The 10,478-nt window shown below is 43.2% G+C and overlaps 1 long non-coding RNA gene across 1 annotated transcript; it reads left to right on the top strand.

Moving 5' to 3' along the window:
* The first annotated feature begins 5,643 nt into the window (after positions 1-5,643).
* On the top strand, positions 5,644-9,746 carry LOC141117496 (uncharacterized). The gene is made up of 2 exons (XR_012237165.1): positions 5,644-7,401; positions 7,485-9,746. It is a non-coding gene; the product is annotated as an uncharacterized lncRNA (long non-coding RNA).
* The last annotated feature ends 732 nt before the right edge of the window (positions 9,747-10,478 follow it).

Below are 10,478 nucleotides of genomic sequence, written 5' to 3'. Positions count from 1 at the left end.
GCTTTTTCATTGTCACCTTTTTGTTCATCCATCAATAATCAACTCATGCTCAGAATTTCAGAGTCAGTTACTGAATTTTTTTGTCTTTATTTTGGATTAGAGATATATAATGCAAAATACGCTCCATTTTGCAAAGATTCACAACTTTCTTTGAACTACTGTTGCCCCTTGCCTAAACAGTGTTATTTGTAGAAAAGGTAAGGTAATACTAAACTCACACTGTTTAATTTATATTGTCCCTTCTATTTCTGTATGGGGATGATGGCACTGTAATTATTTTAATTTAAAAAAAGTACTTTTTTCCTAATCAATATCCAGCTGTCACATGACCCAGATCTCTCCCAGCCTTTCTGCAGAGAAACATAAGCAGGAGGAGCTTCCAATCCTCTGCTGCTCTGCTGGTCACATTAAAAAAAACAGCATAAGAATAAATAATTAATATCAATAAACTGTTTTAAATTGTCATACAAATATATATTTAAAATCAAATCTTTATTATTTTTTGTCAATAACATGGTGTGGGCGGATTTCTGCCAGTCAGAGGCTGTGTCGCGCCCCTCCAGCATGTGTCTTAGAATAAAAGGGAGGTGAAACCTCCATTAATCTACATGTAATATCCCGTCTGTGACGGGAGTCACTTTGGGTGGGGGGGGCTTGTGGAACTCAGCTTACCATGAGCTCTGGAAATTCTGTGTCCAGCTCCCCTGGCCCCTCCTATGTGTAAGTAACCCTGTGTCCATTAGGGGCACAGGGTGACCGAGAACCCCAGTCTGATCTGTACTAATCGGACTCGCTGTACAGCCACTCTGGAATGTTGTATATATGTATATATTGTGTGTTTTCTCATGCTGTTGGACTCTTTGCTGGGATTGTTTGGGGTGTGGCTGTGTCCCATTGTTCTGTTGTGTCTGTCTGCCTCAGGAGAATTGTATTATAAGATGGATATTTGTATTGGTGTTCCTGGCATGATAACTGAGGGCAGGGCAGAGAGGGGAGGGGGGTAATCCCTCCAACAGCCCTCCCTGCTGATAAGGTGTTGTATTGTTCAAATGTTTCAATGCCTCTGTGTTCCTTATTGCTGATTGGACAGTTTACCCCACCCTGAATCCAAGGGAGGGGGAATTGCCCCTGAGTTGAATATATGTTTGTACCTGTGTTTCAATAAACAAGTCTGTTGTTTTCACCCTACATTGAGTTACAAATAATGACTGGGTGCTCTGAGGGATCTTGGATCGTGTGGTATCAGACAGAGGAAGCATTTATGGCAGGCAGATGTCAGGGCTGGGCTCAGCCTCTCCTTCTCTGAGCTGGCCGATCAGCTGTCGGCTAACTGCCAGCTCCTATCTCTCCACAGTTACTCAGCTGTTGATCATATCCTGCTCGTCAGTCCTGCCTATTTAAGCTGTCCAGTCCAGGGGATCTCTGCCTTCGCCTTGGTCAACATCAGAGACAGTCTCCTGCATTCCTGTTTAAAGACTTGCTTTGCTGACATCCCTTCTGGCTCCAAATCCTGCTTGCTGTTTCACTACATTGATCCCTGACTTTTGGCTTGGTTGACTATCCGATCCGGTTACTAAACTTTGGCTATGTTTTGATTATGTTTGTTCTTTTTACTTTTATTAATAAACAAGTGTGATCTAACTGTAATTTTGTCTCGGCCTGATTTCATGGTTTCTGACAATAGGCGAAGGCCATGAATTCAGAAGATGCAGTCAATCCACTTGTTGGTAATATTCTTTTCCAGATTGGATGAACTGGATCACCACATGGATCAGTTTGCCATGGCGTTACAAACGCTCCTGAGTCGCACAGCTCACCTGGAATCTCCCTCTGTGGCCGGCCCGGTACTACCTATGTTGCAGGCCGACCCTGCTGCTGCTCCAGTCTCTGTGCAGGCACCTGCCTCGAGTATTACCTCTATAAGTTATAGAGATAAAAGATATAGAGGTATGCCTGGTTCCGCTCTGCTTCCCCAGCGATTTGGGGGCGATCCAGTCCAATGCAGAGGGTTTCTCAACCAGGTTGAGATATACTTTGAGATGCTGCCCCAGGTGTTTCCCACAGACAGAAGCAAGGTAAGTTTTGTGATATCTTTGCTTTCCGAGAGAGCCTTGGCCTGGGCAAATCCTCTATGGGAAATGCAAAAAGCTGTTGTCTTGAGCTACCCTGAGTTTGTGGCTTAGTTTAAAAGGGTACTTGACATTCCCGGACGCTCCGCTTCTGCTGCCAAGTGCCTCATGTCCATCAAACAGAGTACGAGAACTGTTGCCGACTACGCCATTGAATTCCGTACTCTGGCAGCAGAGGTTGTGTGGAACAATGAGGCCCTCTTGGCTGCTTTTTCTCATGGTTTCTCGGATACCATCAAGGAGGAGATAGCAGCCTGAGATATACCCACTGAGCTGGAGAAGTTGATCACGTTTGCCATTCTCATTGACTCTAGAATCAGAGAAAGACTGTCTTTCAAGGAGCGCTTGCAGAAGTCTCCTGTACGTTTGTCTCCGAGCCTTGCAGTCCCACCCATGCCTCCCTCACCTCCCATGCCTCCTGGTACCGAATCGGTCAGTGAAGATGAACCCATGCACTTGGGTTTCACGTGTCTCTCTGCGGATGAGAGAACCTTTAGGAGGAGGAAGAGATTGTGCCTTTTATTGTGGCCAGGCAGGTCACTTTTTGAAGTCTTGTCCTACCCGTCCAGGGAACGCCAGAACCTTGAGGTCCTGTCACATCTGTCCGTGACGTTTCATCCCCAGACATCCAGAAGTATAAGCCCCTGGTTTCGGTTACCCTTTCTTGGGCTGAGTCGTCCGTCGAGATACAGGCTCTAATCGACTCTGGGGCTGCAGGCCTGTTCATTGATGCTGCCTTTGTATCGAAGCACTCGAATCTGCTGCAGCTGTGTGACACTCCACTTGCCATTGAGGCTGTTGACGGGAGACCTCTACAGCCTGCCCATGTGACTCATGAGACGGTTACGTTGTCCATGACCATAGGAGCTCTTCACCATGAGATAATCCAATTCCAAGTTATTTCCTCACCTAAGTTTCCACTGGTTATTGGTTATCCTAGGTTACAGAGGCACAACCTCTCTTTTGATTGGCTCCATGCTGAGGTTCTCTCCTGGTCACCACAATACAGTGAGACATGCTTCCAGAAGATAGCCAAGGTCCTGTGCACCTCTTCACTCTCCTACCTGCCGGAGGAGTACCACGATTTTAGTGATGTCTTTGACAAAGGACAAGCCGGTAGTTTGCCTCCACACCGGCCGCATGATTGCGCAATTGACCTTCAACCTGGTGCCATACCCCCTTGTGGCCGGGTTTACCCTTTGTCGGTCTTGGAGGATAAGGCCATGGAGGAATATGTTGCAGACGCACTTTCTCGAGGTTTCATCCACAAGTCCTTGTCTCCTGCTGTTGCTGGTTTCCTCTTTCTAAAAAAGAAGAGTGGTGAACTGAGACCTTGTATTGATTATGGGGGTCTCAATCGTTTCACGATTAAGAATGCCTATCCGATTCCGTTGTTTACAGAGTTATCTGACCGCCTCAAGAGAACAACGTTTTTCACGAATCTTGATATGAGAAGGGCATAATCGTGAGGATTAAGGAGGGTGACGAGTGGAAAACTGCGTTTAATACCAGAACAGGCCATTATGAGTACTTCGTAATGCTGGCCTTTGTAATGCCCCGGCAGTTTTCCAGGAATCTATTAACGATGTCCTCCGAGATTTGTTGCAGTTATGTGTGGTGGTTTATCTTAATGATATGCTCATATTTTCCAAGTCCCTGGAGAGCCACCATTCAGATGTCTGTCGTGTGCTTCAGAAATTAAGAGAGAACAATCTATATTGTAAACTAGAGAAGTGCGATTTCTATCGTGAACAGGTTAAATTCCTGAGTTATGTAATTTCCACTGCTGCTTTTTCGATGGACCCAGAGAAACTTTCGGCAGTCCTACAGTGGCCCTGACCCGTGGGTTTACCTCCTCTGCAGCATTTCTTGGGCTTTGCCAACTATAATCGGAAGTTTATTCATAACTTCTCGTCTCTGGTCAAGCCCCTGACTGATATGACCAGAAAGGACAGTAACCCACAGAGTTGGTCTCCAGAGTCCATTAAGGCTTTTGAGATTCTCAAGGCTGCCTTTGTTTCTGCTCCTGTGTTGGCACATCCTGATCCTACATTACCTTTTACCCTTGAGGTTGATGCTTCTGAGACTGGTGTTGGCGCCCTTCCAGTGTTCCCAACCTACCAGACAAAAATTTACTGACACAAAATTCAAAATTTACTGGCACAGCTAAGTTTTTACTGGCTTTTTCAAAAGTTACAAAAGTACAGGTTTAAGTGCAAATGTCAATATTTAGGCTACAAACAAGTACAATATGCAATTAGCAATGTGATTTATGGTAGATATTAAGTAAATAGCTCAGGGACAGGACTGGACAGGCACATACACATGAAATTGACTCTCACAGTGACACTGACAGCCGTGTGCAGCAGCACAGATGATGATAACACCTCATTGACACGTCCCCTCCCGAGTCACCATGACAGTCTCTCTCCATGCCAGGTGGTCTCTTCAGTCTACTCCAGTCCAAACCGCACTGACAGTCCCGCTCCTGGCTTGCCTTGCTCCCGTCCCGCAGACCCGCACACGAGGCTCCGGCCGCTCTGCTTGGCTCGGCTCCCTTGCACTATGACATCACATGACACACTCAGGTGGCTCACATATTTTTTACTGGCAACCTTTTCCTGTCACTGGCATTTACTGGCAGGAGAAAAGTGCCCATTTTTTTTACAGGCTGCCAGTAAAAATACTGACAGTTGGCAACACTGCGCCCTTCTGTCTCAACGTCCTACCTCTGAGAGCGCTATGCATCCTTGTGGCTACTTTTCCAAGAAATTGTCACCTGCGGAGTGCAATTACGAGATTGGTGACAGAGCTGTTGGTGATCATTTTAGCCCTGAAAGAATGGAGACATCTCTTCGAAGGTACCACTGTGCCGGGTTGCATTCTTATTAACCATAAGAATCTCACATTCTTGTCTGAGGCTAAACGCCTCTCTCCCAGAAGGGCGCAATGGGCTCTTTTCTTGTCAAGTTTCAATTACAGTGTCTCATTCTCACCTGGTACTAAGAATGTAAGGGCTGACGCCTTGTCACAACAATTTTCCTCCACTTCCAAGTTGGAGTCGGTTACGGTTCCTGTAATTCCTCCTGATTGTATTCTGGCTATGGTTCGCACCAGTCTCACTTCTCCTTTGAGTGCCAAAATTCTTACTGCTCAGGTCCATGCTCCTCCTGAGAAACCTTGTGACCGCTGCTTTGGCCCAGAGAGTCTCAGTACTGCCGTGCTCCAGACTTACCATTCTCCCAAGGCTGCTGGCCACCCTGGGAAGAATCAACTCTTTTGGGGCCATTTCCCAACAATTCTGGTGGCCTAGTCTACGTGCTGATGTAACTGCCTTCGTAGCTGCCTGTTCCGTGTGTGCTCAAAGTAAGACTCCATGACACGTTCCAGGGGGTCTCCTACAACCCATACCCAATGGAGAGAGGCCCTGGACCCACCTGTCTATGGATTTCATTGTGAAGTTACCCAAATCCCAGGGCAATACAGTTATCCTTATGGTGGTTGACCCGTTGACCCGTTGTATTCCACTTAAGAAGTTGCCCACTTCTAAGGAACGGGCTTCCATTTTTGCTCAGGAGATCTTTCGCTTACCTGGGCTACCCAAGGTGATTGTCTCTGACAGGTCTAGTCAGTTTGTGTCCTGGTTCTGGCGAGCCTTTTGTGCACAGTTGGGAATTCAGCTAGCTTTCTCCTCTGCATATCACCCGCAGTCTAATGGGGCCGCAGAACGAGCCAATCAGTCCTTGGAGCAATTCCTACATTGCTATATTTCTGACCATCATAACAACTGGTCAGACGTATTACCGTGGGCAGTGTTTGCTCACAACAGTGCCTTGAATTCTGCTTCCTGATTGTCCCCATTTATGGCAAATTATGGTTTCCAACCTTCCATGCTGCCTGACTTGTTTGTTCCGCAGAGTATTCCTGTGTTAGAGCAGCATCTCCATGGTCTTCGTTCCACTTGGGCACAAGTCTTGGAGGCTTTGCGACATGCCAATGATAGGTACAGACTCCATGCTGACAGCAGACTCCTGCCTGTGCCTTCCTATCAGGTTGGGAACAGGGTCTGGCTGTCATCTCGTAACCTTCGACTTCGTGTTCCCTCACTGAAGTTGGGACCTTGGTTTATTGGACCCTTCCGTATTCTTCGCAGGATTAACCCAGTGGCTTACGCGTTAGACCTTCCTTCTAATATGCGTATTTCAAATGTATTTCATGTCTCCTTATTAAGACCTTTGGTCTGCAACCGCTTTACTACCTCGGTGCCACGTCCTCACCCTGTACAGGTTGAGAACCATGAGGTCTCCTGCGTTCCTGTTTAAAGACTTGCTTTACTGACATCCCTTCTGGCTCCAGATCCTGCTTGCTGTTTCACTACATTGATCCCTGACTTTTGGCTTGGCTGACTATCCGTTCCGGTAACTGAACTATGTTTTGACTACGTTTGTTCTTTTTACTTTTATTATTAAACAAGTGTGATTTAACTGTAATTCTGTCTCGGCCTGATTTCATGGTTTCTAAAAGCAGACTCATATTGAGTACGGGGGTCCGTCACACCACCCCCATTGTGTTTAGCTGGTTAGTGGACATGGAGGAGGGAGGGAGTGGGCTGTCATTTACCACTGTTTATACGCCCACATGTGTGACTCTATAGTCACATGGGCTGCTCAGATAGGGAGGAAATGCTCAGCATAGAAACTCACCGAAAACTGAGCATGTGCAGAGTTGCCAACACTGCTCTGCAAAATCCCTAGCTGAATCGGGGACATGAACAGAAGGGGGAGATAGAGAGCAGCAGAATCAACCAGTTTTTTTTGCAGAATACAGAAAACGAATCTCATAGAGTATAAACAGCATGTAATACACCATTTATTGATAGTTTTTTTATCATGTGGGTTTAGTGACACTTTAACAAAACCCTTTTACATTATTTAATGCAATGTTTTTTTTTCTAGAAATTTGAATCTTCATTTTCAGATTTCATTGGCATTGACGATTATAGCACAGAAAAGGTTTCTGGATGGCCAGATAGAGATTGTGTTGGAAAAACTGATTGGTGCACATGCCGGTACTGTATCGCCATGGCAACACAGGATCAATCAGTCTGCTGCCGTGAGCTGAAAGAACTTAAGAAATTCTTTGACGGAAAGATCACATGCATACTACAAAAATCAGAGTTCACCAGCAACAAATTTGATGAGCAAGAATTAGTATGGCTAATCGAATTTGCAAGAAGAGTTTCACAAAGCGTGTTTACTGAACACAGAAATAGGTACATTTTACACAAGATTGCTAAAACTTTATTATTTTTCACTTTCATTCCAATAATTTTTTATTAATTTTTTTATTACACAGGTATCTTCAGAAAGCATACTACTGGAGTTTTATTCATTTTGTGCATGGTCATTTTGATCCCAAATCTGACCTTAAAGTACCCTCTTGTGTTGTCTATTATGTCAGAAAACGGTACCCAATTCCTCTGGAAGAAACTGAAGAATGTTACTTGAGCAGTGAATATGATGACCTTCACATGACACCTGAAAAATGCAATAGAATACATTTAAGTCCACTCGTGCACCACCATAAATAGGATACTCTGAGTATCACTGCAATGAAAGCAGCAGCTGCACGATCACAGAATATTCACTTGGAGTGTGGTGACGGGTATCTCATGGAGGGTTCTGTATAAAATCAATGCAAAGCTAATATCAAACATACTTTTGGTCCAAAGTAGTTGCAACACTGCATACCCAACAGCGGCCGTTTACTGTGACTAGTGAGGACCCGGCGCGGTCACGGATGTTCTTGGGTGCGTGCCCCAGGGGGCGTGCGAGTTAAGAAACCGCCCTGTAGCTGTCATTCGGCTATGAGCCGGTTGCTAAGTGGTTAAATGAAAAACTTTATTTCATACAGCAATACATAATACATAAATAATCCAAAAAATGGATGGCACATGATACATATAGAAAAGCCCAAAATTGCATAGCACATGATTAGAATATTGTCAAATACATAATGCATGAAAAGACCATAAATAAATATATATATATATTTTTGTATGTCAATTATAATGCCACAGAACACTTGACCCTCTTCCTACTTCATTTAAAGGCCCGCCTCCCTGTTCTCTTTTAATGCATATAATTGTTTAGAAATGCCACATGTATGTTGCTTGAAAAAATTGTCTCGACATGTTTTGCCTTATATGTGGCTTCTTAAAGCAGAGGTCCACCCTAAAAAACATTTATACATTAAAATTTTGTTTAAAATAAATTAAAAAACAGCAAAAATTTTTTTTTTACTTAGCAGAAACCCCTGTTGCTAGGCAGTCTTCCTAATGTGCCTCTTCCTAGTATGCGGCGCTGTTCGTTCACTTCCTCCTCTTCGGTGAGTTCCCCCGTTGTCTTCTGGGACCTGTGTGTGTCCCAGAAGACGGCGGGGCCATTAACAAAGCGCCGCAACACTGATGACAATGTCATCTCCTCATTTAACCACTTGCCAACCGCCGCATGTACATATACTTCGACAGAATGGCACGGACAGGCAAATGGACGTACAGGTTTAAATTTTAAATTTGCCACCGTGTGGTCGCGTGCACGCCACTGGCGGTGTGCGTGCGACCCTCCTGCGAGCTCCGTGAGTGTGATCGCTGGTCCAGCGGACTTGATGTCGTCAGGGATACCCGCGATCGTCTCACGGAGAGGAAGATCGGGAAAATGCTAATGTAAACAAGCATCTCCCCGTTCTGCCTAGTGACAGTGTCACTGATCACAGCTCCCTGTGATCGGGAGTGGTGATCAGTGTTGTGTCACACCCAGCCCCCCCCCCCACAGTTAGAATCACTCCCTAGGACACACTTAACCCCTTCAGCGCCCCCTCCTGGTTAACCCCTTCACTGCCAGTCATATTTACACAGTAATCAATGCATTTTTAATCGCACTGATCGCTGTATAAATGTGAATGGTCCCAAAATAGCGGCAAAAGCGTCCGATCTGTCCGCTATAATGTCGCAGTCATGATAAAAAAAAATCGCTGATTGCCGCCATTACTAGTAAAAAAAAAATTATTAATAAAAATGCCATAAAACTATCCCCTATTTTGTAGGCACTATAACTTTTGCGCAAACCAATCAATAAACGCTTATTGCTATTTTTTTTACACCAAAAACATGTAGAAAAATACGTATCAGCCTAAACTGAGGAAAAAAAATGTTTTTTTTTATATATTTTTTCGGGATATTTATTATAGCAAAAAGTAAAAAATATTGCTTTTTTTTTCTCAAAACCGTCGCTCTTTTTTTGTTTAGAGCGCAAAAGATAAAAACCGCAGAGGCGATCAAATACCACCAAAAGAAAGCTCTATTTGTGAGGAAAAAAGGACGTCAATTTTGTTTGGGAGCCACGTCGCATGATCGCGCAATTGTCAGTTAAAGCGATCCAGTGCCGAATCGCAAAAAGCGTCTTTGGCCAGCCAAATGGTCCGGGGTTTAAGTGGTTAAAGTCCCACAGACCCCTCTCTTTTAGAAAATGATATGCATCATTTAAAGGACAATTTATAGGATTTCTATGAATTTTTCTGTAATATATCTAATAAATGTTGTAAAGTGTTTTATACAAATTATGTTTTGTTGATTATTGGCACCTTAAAAATCCCAAGTTAACACTCCTTTGTTCATTTATATACAGTACATATAGGGATGTGATGCCCTTGGCTTCTTTTTCTGTCCATACTGTTTTTTTTAATTAAATAATAGTAATAATAATGTGCAATTAGTTTCCTTCCAAATTAGTTTTTTGACGAAATTCGTTAATTCAGAAATATTCAAATTAACGAAAACCCGTTTAACTAATTTTTCAGAAAATTCAAAAAACCAAAACTTTGAGAACAAAAATCTGAAATTCGAAAATTAGAAAATCCGAAAAAATTCTAAATCCGAAAATAAGAACAAAAATCCGGAAATTCAAAAGAACGAAAATCCGAAAACCCTAAAATCCAAAATAATAAATAACGAACTAATAATAACTATTATTAACTATTAAATTATAGGTATTTGAATTTCCTTTAAAATTTGGCTGTTAGTGAACTTAACGAATACGAATTTATCCGAAGTTATGAATTATCCGAAATAAAGACTGCTGTATCTAAATGAATGGAATGGAATGAATTAATAATAATAATAAAAACGTTTTATTATTTATTATTGATTTATTTTGTTCCATTCGTTTAGATGCGGAATTCGTTATTTCGGATAATTCATAACTTCGGATAAATTTGTATTTGTTACGTTCACTAACAGCCAAATTTTAAAGGAAATTCCAATACCTATAATTTAATAGTTAGTAATTATTA

Source organism: Aquarana catesbeiana, linkage group LG13 (genome assembly GCF_042186555.1).
Source record: "Aquarana catesbeiana isolate 2022-GZ linkage group LG13, ASM4218655v1, whole genome shotgun sequence".
NCBI classification, from domain to species: Eukaryota; Metazoa; Chordata; class Amphibia; order Anura; family Ranidae; genus Aquarana; species Aquarana catesbeiana.
The sequence above is the reverse complement of the archived record's forward strand: the minus strand, read 5'-3'. Positions and strand labels throughout refer to the sequence as shown.